Raw genomic sequence first — 16,308 nt, forward strand, 5'->3', positions numbered from 1 at the left:
CTGTCCGAGGATGCCCTAACGAGGCCCTGCAACTTTGTCCCGACTCCAGGGTCTTCTGAAAGGGGCTGAGGGCCTCACCAGGGCCGGGCCAGGGCCCCAGGACTTAGCTCAGTGACCTGGAAGGACGAACAGTGCCAGCTTCAAGTGCGGGAATCACAGGCTTCTGGTCTCCCTGTCCTGGCCCTGCCCCCTCTGGTTTTTGGTTTAATGTCAGCCCTTCTGCACAGGGAGGGGAGACGCAGGGAAGAAGAGAAGGAGGATACCTGGACTCCCCAACCCATAGCCCCTTTGAGGCAGATAACTTGTGCTATACAAAGAGATCACTGACTCTGCTGATGAAAAAACAAACGCACAATGACCAAACAAAACAAATAAGACACATCGCAATGAGTCAAGAAGGGCAGTGAGATCAGGAGGGAGGAAGAGGAGTGGGGAGGGCGGGGCAGGTCCAGGCGGGGGTCCTCAGGGCAGGCTGGCAATGCCTCTGTCTTGGGGGGGGCCAGCTGGCTTGGGGCTGCTCTCGTTGGCTTTTCCTTCAAACATCATGACTAGCTTGAGGACCACCGACCGTTTCCCCAGCATCACGTTCACAGAATCTCAGTAGGAGATGGTGTCGCTGACACCGCCCGCCACCTCCGAGATCATCTTCTTCATCTCCAGGTGGGTCTTGGGGACCCCAAGCTTCTCCATCGTCCTCTTTAAAGACATCAGATCAGTCTCGCCCTCGTTGTTCAGGTCAAACTCCAGGTACTTCTCTATAAAGGCTGCAAGTTTTTCCGGCAGGTTCTCTTCATCACTGTACTTCTGGTCACAGAGGAACTCCCGGTTGATCTCGGCCAGCCTCCTCTCCTGCCGGGCTTTGAGCAAACCGAGCGCTTTCCCTCCTTGGAACCTGTTGCTGAGCGCGACCGACGTGGTGAGCACCAGACTTCCGCCGCTCGGGGCTTCGCGACCGCGGCAAGGGATGCAGAGGAGGGGCGGGCGCCTGGTCCAAGCTGCGTGGCATGTGGCGGCGGGATCAGTACATGAATCTCAAAATTGGGATTAAAACATCAAGTTGCAGGGCTTCCCTGGGGGCACAGTGGTTAAGAATCCGCCTGCCAAGGCAGGGGACATGGGTTCGAGCCCTGGTCCGGGAAGATCCCACATGCCGCGGAGCAACTAAGCCCGTACGCGACAACTACTGAGCCTGCGCTCTAGAGCCCGCGAGCCACAACTACTGAGCCCGCGAGCCACAACTACTGAGCCCGCGTGCCGCAACTACTGAAGCCCGTGCTCTGCAACAAGAGAAGCCACCGCGATGAGAAGCCCGCGCACCACAACAAAGACCCAACGCAGCCAAAAGTAAACAAATAATTAATTTTAAAAAAAATTAAGTTGTAAAAGTATAGAGGTACTGTGACATCATTTTTATGTCTAAAAATAATTTTAAAATAGCTACTGTGTTTATGGATACACACATAATTAGCGCAACCATAAGGAGAGACAATTGGAATGATAGTAAAGATTAATTCAGACTCTAGTCACCTCTGGTGGCCAGGGGATGGGAGGAGGGAACGGTGGCAGGAGCGTCATAGATTCTCAGGTGTTTGTTCTGTTATTAAACGTCATGGTTTACATACACATTTTTATGTTATTGTGTGTGTATCAAATACTTCTCATTGAAAAAGGAAAAAGATAGTGGCACTCATAAGAGCCCAATTAGGTGGCCGATTAAAAAATGTGTATCCTAATTCTGGTTCCAGAATTCCAACGGTGGAGTAAATAGTCACAGTAACTGTTTATCCAACTATGGTTTATCTCTCACATTGATTACGATGAAACATTCCAGAGAGAATATCAAATGCAACCGTCTGAGGTCGGTGTCGAGTAGCAGGGCAGGCTGATTAGGATCCGAAGTCAAACTTGAGTAACGACCTGAAGCAAGGGCAAGTCGGTGGCTGACTTTTCCTCCTTTGATTCCCATTTTGACCCCCCGGTGGGCCCATCCCTGCACTTCGTGGCAGCACTGACGATAAACCCCAGGGGAGATAGAGAGAGAGCCTGAAGACAAGGGGAAGGGGCCCCACAGAGCTGGAGGGTGTGGGAGAAAGCCCAGAGGAGAGCGGGCTTCAGGAGGACACGCCCAACGCCGTGTGTGACCAAGGCTCCCACAGAAGCGCATCAAAGACTTCAAGACCTGAACCACCTCCCCAGTCCCAGCCCATGTGCCGGATGGAGCCCAGCGATGTGGGAAAAGCGTTGGAGAGGAACCCGTAACGGACCACTGCCTGCAGGAGAGCTGGACTGCGCCGTCTGGGCCTAACCAGGTCGGTCTGCTGGAGCCACAGCAGCAATGACAAGGCAACACCCTCTGGAGTGTTAGCCAGGACCCAGGGTCTCCCAGCACAGTATGCAAGCGTCCAGCACACAATCCCAAATTCCTCGACTCACAGAAGAAACAGAACAAGGAAAGAGACAGCCAACAGGTGCCAATCCCAAGACGACCCCGAAGCGGTAAGGATCAGTTAAAGATTTTAAAGCAGCTCTTCTAACCATCCATCATGAGGATAAGGTGAATAATCTTGAGATGCCTGGAGAGGTAGAAGTTCTCTGCAGAGAAATAGAAACTAGAAAATATAACCAGAGGGAACGTTTACAATTTAAAGAATGCAGTATCTGAAATAAAAAAAAAAAATCATGGGATGGGCTCAGTAGCAGAATGGAGATGAAGGGGAAGGGTTCAGGAAACCTGAGGTGGGTCAACAGAAATCATCGCTGTGCAGAACAGAAAACAGAAGTTTGGAGAGAATGAGCATGATCTCGAGGACGAATGGGCAACACCACAGGGTCCAACGTTCCTCTCACGAAAGTCCTGAGAGGAGAGAGAAATTGGCATAGAAAATAACGTTTGAGGAAATCATGGCCCAAACTTCCTAAATTTGGTGGAAAACTTACATTTAAAGAGCCTTGATCTATTCTTCCATTCTCTACAAAAATTAAATTGAAATGGATAATAGACCCAAATGTCAATCCTAAAACTATAAAACCTTTAGAAGAAAAGATAAGAGAGAATCTTTGTGACCTCAGAGTTACGCAGAATTTTTTGAAAAATTGATGAATTGGACTGAATCAAAGTTAAAAACATTTGCTCTGTGAAACTGTTCAGAGAATGAAAAGATAACTCACAGACGGGGAGAAAACATTTGGAAATCACATCTCTTAACAAACAGCTTGTGTCCAGAATATATAAAGAACTCTCAAAACTCAACAATAAGAAAATAAACCAAACTTTAAAATGGGTAAAATATCACAACATACATGTTTCCAAACAGGATATGTGGACAGCAAATAAAATGCATGAGAACTAAGCAAGTTAGCCCTTAGGGAGATGCAGGTTAAAATGACAGTGAGATGGCCCTGCATGTTTATCAAATGGTGACAATAAAACTGGCAGAACCAGGTGCCAGTGGGTGTTTAGAGCCGGGCAGCTCTCTGTTGCCAGAGGGAATGCAAAATGGCACCACCAACCGTTCTTAAACAGTTTCTTAAGCGTACGATGGCCTTAAAAGCTAGTCATCCCATCAGAAATATCTACCCTAGAAAACTGAAAAATGGTGGTCACACAAAAATATGTACCTGAAATGTTAGGCTTCATTTTTAATTTTAATTTATCAAAGTATAGTTGATTTACAATGTTGTGTTACTTTCTGCTGTACAGCCAAGCAATTCAGTTATACACACACACACATACATATATATGTTTTCTTTTTCATATGCTTTTCCATTATGGTTTATCCCAGGGTATTGAATACAGTTTCCTGTGCTATACAGTAGGACCTTGTTGTTTATTCATTCTATATATAATGGTTTGCATCTGCTAATCCCAAACTCCCAATCCATCCTTCCCCCTTGGCAGCCACAAGTCTGTTCTCTGTGTCTGTGAGTCTGTTTTTGTTTCATAGATAAGTTCATTTGTGTCATATTTTAGAGCCCACTTATAAGTGATATCATATGGTATTTGTCTTTCTATGTCTGGCTTACTTCACTTAGGTATGGTAATCTCTAGGTCCATCCATGTTGCTGCAAGTGGCCTTATTTCGTTCTTGTTTATGGCTAACATTCCATTGTATATATGTGCCACATCTTCTTTATCCGTTCCTCTGTGGAGAGGCTTCATTCTTAATTGCCCAAACCAGAAGACCACCCACGTGTCTGTCCTTCAGCTGGTGAACAGGTGAGCAAGCCGGGGCACGTCCACACAGGAGACTAGCGTCCTCAGCACCAGAGAGGACACGCCGACGCCACGGGTCCATCCCAAGTGCCTCATGCTCCCTGGGGGAAGCCTCCCCTCCCCTCCCCCAGCCTCTCTGGGCAGCGGTCGGCCCTCCTGGGGACACTGGCTGCTCCGTGCGTCCATCCTTGTGCTGGGAAGTGGGGCGCCAGGTGCAACATGGGTTGGGGGAGGGGAGGCGTGCTCTGTGGAGGATTTAAAATCAATAACAAAGCTGATTAGGGTCCATCTGCCTTATCACCAGGCGCTGGCGATTCCAGCAGCACCCCTGACACCCACTCCTTCCCGGGAGAAGTCTTCTCGTTGGTCTAAGTTCTCAACAATTCTGCCATCACGGCTGAATTTCTTTTTTTTTTTTTTTTTTTTAATTTATTTATTTATGGCTGCATTGGGTCTTTGTTGCTGCATGTGGGCTTTCTCTAGTTACAGTGAGCGGGGGCTACTCTTCGTTGCGGTGCATGGGCTTCTCATTGCAGTGGCTTCTCTCGTTGCGGAGCACGGGCTCTAGGCGCGCAGGCTTCGGTAGTTGTGGTTCTCGGGCTCTAGAGCGCAGGCTCAGTAGCTGTGGCGCACGGGCTTAGTTGCTCCGCGGCATGTGGGATCTTCCCGGACCAGGGCTCGAACCCGTGTCCCCTGCATTGGCAGGCGGATTCTTAACCACTGCACCACCAGGGAAGCCCACGGCTGAATTTCAATACTTATGTGTATGTTATGGGTTGAGTTGCTTCCCCCAAAAGATGTCAAAGTCCTACCCCACCGCCTGTGAACATGCCGCATTGAGAAGTAGGGTCTTTGTAGATGTCACGAGTTAAGCTGAGGTCATTGGGGTGGCCCTAATCCTGTACGACCAGTGTCCTTATAAGAAGGGGACATTGACGGGGGAAGAAAGCCATGGGCAGATGGTGGCAGAGACGGGGTGATGCACCTACCAACCCAGGAGCCCCCAGGGTCGCCAGCAAACCACCAGCAGACAGGGAGAGGCCCAGAGCAGACCCTCCCTCACGGCCTGGGGGGAACCAACCCTGCCGACACCTCCATCTCAGACATGACGCCTCCAGGAGAGAGCAAGGATGCATTCTGCTGCTTCAGCCCCCGGCGTGAGGTCCCCTGTTGCAGCAAACTCGCAGTCGGCACGGCCTCCTTCCTTAGTCTTTAATAGACGCCGTCTTCTGCCCGGAGTCGATTCGGAAACGAGCTCCCTGGTCGCGCTTGGCCCCAGCACCCCAAAGGCCGAAGTCACGGTGAGGTCACGCTGTTCACGTCCTCCCCTGCGGGGTTATCTTTTCCCTGTTTAAACAGCAGGTTCGAGATAAACTCTAGAAGCACAGAGGCTGCTTTTCCATTGCCTCTGTAACCAATTACCACAAAACTAGTGGCTCAAAATAACAAATTTATCACAGGTCCCGTGGGAAGTCCGGACTGCGTCTCACTGGGCTGAGATCAAGGGGTCGGCCGGGCTGTGCTTCCCACCACCAGGGGCTGCAGGAGAGAACCCGTTTCCCGGCCTTTCTGGCTTCTAGAGGCGCCCACGTTCTTGGCTGGTGGCCCCAGCCTCCACCTTGACGGCCAGCAGCGCGGCTGGGAGGGGCGTGGGTGTGGAACAGACCTTGGCGGGGTCTTCACAGGAGAGCCAGCATCCCCTTCCCCCAAAGGCAGGGGACGCCCCAGAGTGTCCCAATAGTGACAAGGGACAGGTCCCCCAACCTGCCCCCCACAATGAGGACAGCTGTCCTCCCAGCCGGGCACGGGCTTGGGTTTGGGTTCATCACCCCTGTGTACCCTGCCGCCCCTCGGGCCGGTCCGCCTTAAGGTCTGTCCTTCGTGATGCCCGACTCCCAGACTGCTTTTCACGTGTAGGAGGAAACCCTGGTCCCGCCGCCGACCAGCTGTGGCAGTGCCGTGTGCGCGTGTAGGAAAGGGCGTGCTGACTCCTGCCTTCTGAGCTGAGGCCAGCTGGGACACGCCAGTCGGGAGGCCCGTTTTGACCGGTCAGCGCCAGGGTCCTACTGGTTATTAAATGCTTTGGATTTCTCCTCTGTCCATCGCACAGGTTCTTGTGGAGTTTACATGAGCCAGTTCTTGTCAGACTTGGAGGACAGTGCCTGGCACGTGGAAAGTGCTCAATAAATGTCAGCTATTTTGTTGTCGGGTTTCTCGTGCAGGCAGCTGTCCCCAGACCCAATTCATCCTCACAGCTGGAGATTCCAGAGACCTGGAAACCCTTTTCCCAGCATCCAGATGTCAAATCTCGTGGAGGGACCAACAGGTCTTCCTTGTGCTGTGAACCCATCACTGTGGCCGGGAGCTGGAGGCTTCTAACTGGCTGGTATTAGTTCCCATCGTCCACGCCTTCGGTGGGGACACTACCCCCAGAATCTCTCTCCCAGGAAAGGGGGGCTCTCAGACCAGAGGGAGGGCATGGAAATGATTGCTGGGCAGACCTCCCTCCAACCCTCCCTCTCCCTCTCTCTCCCTCTCTCTCTCTCTCTCCCTCTCTCTCTCACACACACACACACACACACACACACACACACACACACACAAAGGTCTTTGACACCAGGGCATATAAAAAAGACTCTGCATAAAAGGAGAATGTTATGATGTTGCCGCATCAGAAGACCTAATATTGTAAAGATGTAATTTTCCTCCAAGTTAGTCTATAAATTTAAAGCAATCCCATACAAAAGCCCAGCATGACTTCTGGAATATGATATAGCGATTCTAACGTTCATCTGGAAGAGTGTATATGTGAGAACAGCCAAGAAAAACGTGAAAACATGAAGGAATAATGAGGGGGCCTGCCCTATTTGATATGACCGTGCACCCCCCGCTAACTAAAACAGCATGAGTCTGGAGAGGAATAGACAGACCGATCTATGGGGAGCTTAGGATCCAGGAACAGATGCAAGGGCAGGCGAGCATTTAGTGTTTGGTATGGGCGGCATTTCTAGTCAGTGGCTCCAGGATGGATTCTTCAATAATATTGTTGAACATCTGGTCAACCACTTGGAAGAAATTTTCTGAGATCCTGCTTCATATGCCAGACCAAAATAAACTCCAAAGTATTAAAGATAAAAAGATATATTAAAAACTAAAAGAAAGTATGGGATTGTATTATATCAGGAGTGGGCTAGGATTCATGGCATCGTAGAAACAGCATCCGCCTTTTGTGCAGCGCGGTGGTACCAGGTTCGTTCACGCTGTCCTGTGACCGACCCCGTTACCCTGCTCCTCTTTGTGCGAACAGCGTTTGGGTCTCTGGTGACATCACAGTTTGTCCCTTCATCTACTGATGGATGTTTGGGCTGCTATGGATGTTTCCACTTTGGGCTGCTATGAATATTCTTGTAAAAATAATGGAATCTGTAAAGAAAAAAAAAAAGGTTGATGTATTTTGCTAAGTAAGCATTCAAAACTTAAGTCAAAATAAACCTACACACATGGTCATGTAAGTTGGTGCAGCTTTCGGGTGGGTGGGTAGGGCCGGTGCTGTAGGTGCTCTACCCAGGTCCCCCTGGCCCCTCCTGTCGACCTGTCTGTGTGCTGTGTCACAGCCACTGCGGGCGGTGATGCTCAGTCCCACACCTGTGACCTTCTCTGGAGCGTTGCCCTGGGGACCCTGGGGCTGCTGGGACTTACACCCCCCACCCCCTGCAGTGGCTTGTGGCCAATTCCTAAGAGATTCAGGGCCCAAACTCCCTGCTCCGTGTCACGAGGCGGGACAGATCCTCCGATACCATTTATGCTTCCGGGCTCCCACGGGTCAGGCTGGGCTGCATTCTGGGTGAAACCACAGCCCCATCTAACGGCCTCCACCGCCCCGCCTGCTGCCCTCAGGTTTCTCCTGGAAACATCCTTTATTACTTGCCGAGAATTCCTACTTCTGGCTCTGCTTCTAGAAACCGACCTAAAACAGTTAGTCCCAGACATGGCCCTGCAGGCTTGAAGGACGAGGTGCTGAAGTTGGATCACTCACTGGGCAGATGACAAGGAGGCCTCCCTCCCTGGCTGCAGGCAGAGGGTTGGTCTCCAGGACACTTCAGCCATGCAGCTACCAAGGCCTCTCTCTGCAGGGGCACAGCACGGGGCACACGGGGAGATGGGCGATGTCACTGGGTGTGGGAAGTGCAGGGGTCATCGTAATGATCAGGTCTGTGGACAGAAGCCAGAGGGCCAGCGGTGGCAAGGAGTGGGCAGTGGGCTTCAGTGCAAGAATAGAGGAGCTTCTATTTGCAGCCTCATCTAGTGTCCTAGTTGCGGCCGCCGTGCGGTGCTGTTTTCCCAGCAAGTAGAAGCAGGTTTGGACACACAGTGGAGCAAGTAGGAGGGCCCCCAGTCACATCTCGGGACCCATGTGGGTGATGTGTGCTTTCCCTCCCATGACTCTTGGCTCTGTGGGTCAACAGACCCCGGTTCCCAGGGGCAAGATGCTTCCACTGGGGGACAGGACAGGAGTCCCACCAAACTTAAGCTATGGCCGCTGCCCCACTTCAAAAGGACGCCTTTCAGTAGGACGGGAGCAGGTGAAGAAAGCGGTCAGCACGCTGGGAAGAGGGATCGAGCACGATCAGCCTGAGAACGTAAGGCCGCCGCTGTGTGACGGAGGCGGGCAGGTGTCTGATGCTCAGGTGGTCTCTGGGGTGTCTCTTCACCTCTCACATCACGAAGTCCAGCTTTAATGTAAATGAGAAGATTAAGCAACATCGGCCTGATAACGTATCGTGACCAGAGACTCAGACCACTCGGTGGTGAGGGTCTGAATTACCCACCAGGTGAGCCATCTGGACCCGCATAAGTGCTGGATGAGGCCACGGGGAATCCAGAACAGGTGGTAGACGAAGAAGAGGATGAGGGTCCCTTACAGGCCTGGGAACACCTGCACCAGAGGGGACTAAAGTTCACCTTGAGTCAGTGTTCCAGCCATCAGAACCCCTCAAATCCAGGAGAGGCCGTGATGAGATAGAATAACTCGAACGCAAGAGGCAAACGCGTGTGGATGGTGCAAGGGGCGATCTGTGCCAGATGCCGCTGGTCCCGCCCGGATGCTGCGGGCTCGCTCTTGCCCACCTGTCGCGCCCGTACCCCAGCCGCTGCTCGCGCCCGCAGCCTTCCCTGCAGGCTCGCCCTGGGGTGAGGTGCACCGCCTCGCTTGGGGGTGCTTGGGGGGGTGCCCGTCCCTCTGGGGCAGCTGGTGACCAGTGACCGACTAACGTGGGTGAAAAAGCCTCACTCCTTTGCCTCAAGACAGAACAAACTCCTTGGCAGCCATTCTCAACTAAAATTCTGGGAAAGAAGGAAGTCCAACAAAAAATGACTTGAGTGACTTCTTCCTCAAGTTTCTCAAGGACGGTTGATGGATAGTACCATTCTAGATGCCTGGGGGAGAAGATAATTCATTACATGGTGCACGTCTTGGGCTAAAGGCCAGAAAGATTCACTGATTATATTAGTTTAAGAAGCAAAGCTAGGGCTTCCCTGGTGGCACAGTGGTTAAGAATCTGCCTGCCAATGCAGGGGACACGGGTTCGAGCCCTGGTCCGGGAAGATCCCACATGCCGCGGAGCAACTAAGCCCGTGCGCCACAACTACCGAAGCCCACGCGCCTAGAGCCCGAGAGCCACAGCTACTGAGCCCGCGTGCCACAACTACTGAAGCCCGCGCACCTAGAGCCCGTGCTCTGCAACAAGAGAAGCCACCTCAATGAAAAGCCCGTGCACCGCAACGAAGAGTAGCCCCCGCTCGCCGCAACTAGAGAAAGCCCGCGTGCAGCAACAAAGACCCAACACAGCCAAATAAATTAAATAAATAAATTTATTTTTTAAAAAAAGAAGCAAAGCCACTGGGAGACTGTCCTTCATGTTTGGAAGTTTAGTCCTGGGAGAGGACAAACCCCAAAGACTTTGGGTTTAGGGACACCAGGCACAGCTGAAGGTAAGGACATTATATTAAAAACAGATTTATAAACACAAAACAGATTAAGCGAAAGTTCCCATAAAAAGCAGTCAGACTCCTGGCGCCCTTCTCTCACTGTCTCCCAGATGTGGGCACTCAGGAGATTAGAGGGAAATGTTTTGGAGAAACTGGCCCAAGATAAAAGATTTATGTACAGGCAGTTGGTGTCTTCCAACAAAAATGTCCTGCCAGGTCATCCTCTGTGGCCCCCAAATTGGCAAACCCTGCCTAGGCACAACAGATCCCAATGAGTTTGTTGAGGTGTCACTCTTAAACATAAATAGCCAAGACCCACCAGCTGTAGGAGGAATTATGTAATGGCAAAAACTAAAGCAAACAGCAAAAGGACCCATTTAAAATTAAAATCATAGTTCATATTTTCAGAAAGTTCAGAAAGATATTTTTTCAGTGCAGCTAGTTAGGCTATATCAACTGTTATGGGAAGCCTGTTTATTTAGAGTCAGCATCTATGCGTCTATGAGTGGGCTGTAATTTTTTTGATTGGCCAATTGCATACTACTCTAGTCATTAAGGATTCTGAATATCACTGCTTTTGTATGCTAAAAAACAAAAACAAAAACTTTCAAAGAACAAAAATGATACACACAATAAAAAAATTATTTGTCATCCCAAGAACCAGAACAATCACAACTTGATGAGAAAAGACAACCAACAGACACCAACGCCAAGGTGACTCAGATGTTGGAATCACCTGATGGATTTCAAAGCAGCAATCATAAGGCATGCTTCAACAAACAATTATGAATATGTACCCTTGAAGCAAGTGAGAAAGAAAATCTCAGCTAAGAAATAGAAGATATAAAAAAGAATCAAGTGGAAATTATAGAACTGAAAAATACAAGAACAAAAACTAAAATTCACTGGACAAGCTGAAGAGTAGATTGGAGACAACAGAAAAAAGAATCAGTAAACTTAAAGACGTATCATGAAATTATCCAATCTGAACAACAGAGAGAAAATAAGCTGGAAATAAATGAACATACTCTTAGGAATCTGTGGAACAATAACAAAAAATCTAATATTTGTGTCATCAGAGTCCCAGAAAAAGAGGAGAGAGAGTGTGGGGCAGAAAAAAAAATTTTTTTATTAAAATATAATTGGCATTATATTAGTTTCAGGTGTACAACATGATTCAATATATATATAGCAAAGTGATCACCACAAGTCTAGTTAACGTCCAACACCATACATAGTTACAAGCTTTTTTTTCTTGTGATGAGAACTCTTAAGATTACTCTCTAAGCAAATTCAAATATATAATACAGTATTATTAACTATAGTCACCATGCTGTACATTACATCCCCAGGACTTATTTATTTTATAACTGGAAGTTTGTATCTTTTACCCTCTTCACCCATTTCCCCGATCCCCTCCCAGCCTCCATCAATTTGTTCTCTGTATCTGTGAGCTCATTTTTATTTGTTGTTTGTTTGTGTTGTTTTTTAGATTCCACATATAAGAGATCATGAGGTATTTGTCTTTCTCTGTCTGACTCATTTCACTTAGCATAATGACCTCAGGATCCATCCATTTTGCTGCAAATGGCAAGATTTCCTTCTTTGTAATGGCTGAATAATATTCCATTATGTATATAATATTCCATTATATATATACCCACACACATATACACGTAGTCCTTGCTTTATCCATTCATCTGTCAATGGACACTTAGGTTGCTTCCACGTCTTGACTACTGTAAATAATGCTGCAATGAACATGGTGGATATATCTTTCTGAGTTTTCATTTTATTTGGATATGTATCCAGAAGTGGGATTGCTGGATCATACGGTAGTCTTATTTTCAGTTTTTTGAGGAATCTCCATACTGTTTTCCATGGTGGCTGCACCAATTTACATTCCCACCAACAGTGCACAAGGGTTCCATTTTCTCCACATCCTCACCAAAACTTATCTCTTGTCTTTTCGATAATAGCCATTCTGACAGGTGTGAGGTGATATCTCGTGGTTTTGTTTTGCATTTCCCTGATGATTAGTAATGTGAACACCTTTTCATGTATCTGTTGGACATCTGTGTCTTATTTGGGAAAAAAATATCTATTCACATCCCCTGCCCATTTTGAAATCAGGTGTTTGTTTTTTGTTTTGGGTTTTTTTTTTTTTTTTGCTACCGAGTTGTATGAGTCCTTTATTTATTTTGGATATTAACTGCTTATCAGATATATGATTTGCACTATTTTCTCCCATTTGGTAGGTTGCCTTTTCATTTTGTTGATGATTTCCTTAGCTGTGCAGAAGCTTTTTAGTTTGATGTAGTCATACTTGTTTATTTTTGCTTTTATTGCCTTTGCTTTTGGTGTCAAATACAAAAAATCTTCATCAAGACCTATGTCAAGAAGCTTAACACATTTTCTTCTAGGAGTTTTATGGCTTCAGGTCTTACATTCAAGTCTTTAATCCATTTTGAGTTGGCTTTTGTGTAAGGTGTAAGATAGTGGTTCAGTTTCTTTTTCTTTTCTTTCTTTTTCTTTTTCTTTTTTTTTTTTGCATGAGGTGACCCAGTTTCTCCAGCACCATTTATTGAGGAGACTGTCCTTTCCCCATTGTATATTCTTGGCTCCTTTGTCATAAATTGACCATATATGTGTGGGTTTATTTCCTGGCTCTCTATTCTGTTCTATTGATCTAGGTATCTGTTTTTATGTCAGTACCATGATGTTTTGATTAATATAGCTTTGTATATAGTTTGAAATCAGGAAATCTGATGCCTACAGCTTTGCTCTTGTTATTCAGTATTGCTTTGGCTATTTGGGGGTCTACTATGGTTCCATAAAAATTTAGGATTTTTTGTTCTATTTCTGTGAAAAATACCATTGAAATTTTGATAAGGACTGCATTGAACTTGTAGATCACTTTGGGTAGTATGGACATTTTAACAATATTACAGGTCTTTCACCCCCTTGGTTAAGTTTATTCCTGGGTATTCGATTCTTTTTGATGCAATTGTAAATGGAATTGGTTTCCGTTATTAGTGTATACAAACACAACAGATTTCTGTATCTTGCAACTTTACCTAATTTGTGTATTAGATCTAAGAGTTTTTCTTGGAGTCTTTAGGGGTTTGTACATATACTATGTCATCTGCAAATAGTGACAGTTTTACTTCATCCTTTCCAAATTGTATGCCTTTTCTTTTTCTTGCCTAACTGCTCTGTCTAGGACTTCTAATGCTATGTTGAATAAAAGTAGCAGGAGTGGGCATCCTTGTCTTCTTCCTGATCTCAGAGGAAATCTTTCAGCTTCTCAACATTGAGTATGATGTTAGCTGTGGGCTTGTCATATATGGCCTTTATTATGTGGGGGTCTGTTCCCTCTATACCCACTTTGTTGAGAGTTTTGATCATAAATTGATGTTGAATTTTATCAAATGTATTTTCTGCATCTCTTGAGATGATCATATGACTTTTATTTTTTATTTTGGTAATGTGGTGTGTTATGCTGATTGATTTGCAAATGTTGAACCATCCTTGCATCCCTGGAATAAATCCCACTTTATCATAGTATATGATCCTTTTAATGCATTGTTGAATTCAGCTTGCTAATATTTTGTTGAGGATTTTTGCATCTATTTCATCAGAAATATTGGCCTGTAGTTTTCTTGTGGCATTCTTGTCTGGTTTTGTTATCAGAGTAATGCTGGTCTTATAAAATGAGTTTGGAAGTGTTTCCTCCTCTTCAATTTTCTGAAAGAGTTTGAGAAGGATAGATATTAAATCTTTTTGAATGTTTGGTAAAATTCACCAGTGAAGTCATCTGGTGCTGGATTTTTGTTTGTTGGGAGGTTTTTGATTACTGATCCAATCTCTAGTAGTGATTAGTTTGTTCAGATTTTCTATTTCTTCATGATTCAGTCTTGGTAGGGTATATGTTTCTAGGAATTTATCCATTTCTTTTAGGTTGTCCAACTTGTTGGAGTATAGTTGTTCATAGTAGTCTTTTATGATCCTTTGTATTTCTGTGATATCACTTGTAACATCTCTTTTTAATTTTTGATTTTATTTATTTGAGTCCTCTCTTTTTCTTGGTGAGTCTAGCTAATGGTTGGCCAATTTTGTATATCTTTTTAAAAATCCAGCTTTTAGTTTCATTGATCTTTTCTATTGTCTTTTTTGTCTCTGCTTTATTTATTTCTGCTCTGATCTTTGTTATTTCCTTACTACTACTGACTTTGGGCTTTGTTATTCTTTTCTAGTTCTTTGAGGTGTAAAGTTAGGTGGTATATTTGAGATTTTTCTTGTTTCTTGATGTAAGCATTTATCACTATGACCTTCCTTCTTAGAACTGCTTTTGCTATATCCCATAAGTTTTGGTATGTTGTATTTCCATTTTCATTTGTCTCAAGGTATTTAAATTTTTTCTTTTTATTTCTTCTTTGACTCATTTGTTGTTTAATCTCCACGTATTTGTGATTTTTACAGTTTTCTTCTTGTAACTGATCTCTCAGTTTTATCATTGTGGTAGGAAAAGATACTTGATCTGATTTCAATTTATTGTCTTAAATTTATTAAGACTTGTTTTGTGGCTTAACATATGATCTATCCAGGAAAATGTTCCATGCATACTTGAGGAGACTGTATATTCTATTGCTTTTGGATGGAATTTTCTGTATACGTATAAGTCCATCTGGTCTAACGTGTTATTTAAGGCCAATGTTTCTTTATTGATTTTCTGTCTGGATGATCTCTCCCTGGGTGGAAGTGAATTGTTAACATTCTGTACTATTCTTGTTGTCTACTTCTCCCTCTAGATTTGTTAATATTCGCTTTATATATTTAAGTGCTCCTTTACTGGGTGCGTAAATATTTACAAATAAATTCTCTTGTTGAAGTGACCCCTTTATCATCATGTAATAATCTTTTTTTGTCTCTCATATACAACCTTTGTCTTAAAGTTTATTTTGCCTAACTATCCCAGATTTCTTTTGGTTTCCATTTGCATAGAATATCATTTTACACCCCTTCACTTTCAGTCTGTGTGTATACTTACATCTGAAGTGAGTATCTTGTAGGCAGCATACAGATGTGTCTTATTTTTCTATCCATTCAGCCACCCTGTTTTTTGATTGGTCTATTTACATTTAAAGTAACTATTGATAGGTATGTACTTATATCATTTTTGTTAATTGTTTTCTGGCTGTTTTCTAGTTACTCTGTTCCTTTCTTCTTCTCTTGCTCTCTTGTATATCTACCATAGGTTTTTGCTTGTGGTTACCATGGGGCTTACATAAAACAACTTATATATATAACGGTCTATTTTAAGTTGATAACAACTTAAGTTTGAATGCATTCTAAAGCTCTGCAGTTTTACTTCCCCTCACCACCATGCTTTATATTTTTGATGTCACAATTTACATCTTTTAATCTTGTGTATCCTTTAACAAATTATTGTGGTTATAGTTATTTTTACTTCTTTTGTATTTTTGCCTTCATACTAGCTTTAGAAGTGATTAACCCACCGCATTTACAACATTAGATTATTCTGAATTTTACTGTATATTTACCTTTACCTTTACCAGTGAGATTTGTGCTTTCATATCTTTCCTGTTACTAATTACTGCCCTTTTGTTTCTGCTTAAAGACATCCTTTTAACATTTCTCTTAAGACTGATCTAGTGGTGGTGATCTTTTTTAGCTTTTTTCTCTATCTCTTCTTCAATTTTGAATGACAACTTTTCCAGGTAGAGTATTCTTAGTTGGAGAGTTTTTTCTTTCAGTACTTTGAATATATCATGCCACTCCCTTCTGGCCTGCAAAGTTTCTGTCAAGAAATCTGCTTATGGGCTTATGACTATCAGCATAACAAGTTGTTTTTCTCTTGCTGTTTTTAAGATTCTCTTTGTCTTTAACTTTTGACATTTTAATTATAACATGTCTTGGTGTGGGTCTCTTTGGGCTCATCTTATTTGGAACTTTTTGGGATTCCTGGATCTGGATGTCTGTTTCCTTCCCCAGGTTAGGAAATTTATAGCGCTTATTTCTTCAAATAAGTTTTCTGCCTCTTTCTCTCCCTTCTCCTTCTGGGACCCCAATAGTTGAATGTTGGT

General features: G+C 45.0%; 1 pseudogene; it reads right to left on the minus strand.

The window, feature by feature from the left end:
• Positions 1–462: 462 nt before the first annotated feature.
• On the minus strand, positions 463–8,411 carry LOC133104266 (allograft inflammatory factor 1-like; annotated as a pseudogene).
• Positions 8,412–16,308: the final 7,897 nt, after the last annotated feature.

The sequence above is a fragment of the Eubalaena glacialis genome, chromosome 13, assembly GCF_028564815.1.
Source record: "Eubalaena glacialis isolate mEubGla1 chromosome 13, mEubGla1.1.hap2.+ XY, whole genome shotgun sequence".
NCBI lineage: Eukaryota > Metazoa > Chordata > Mammalia > Artiodactyla > Balaenidae > Eubalaena > Eubalaena glacialis.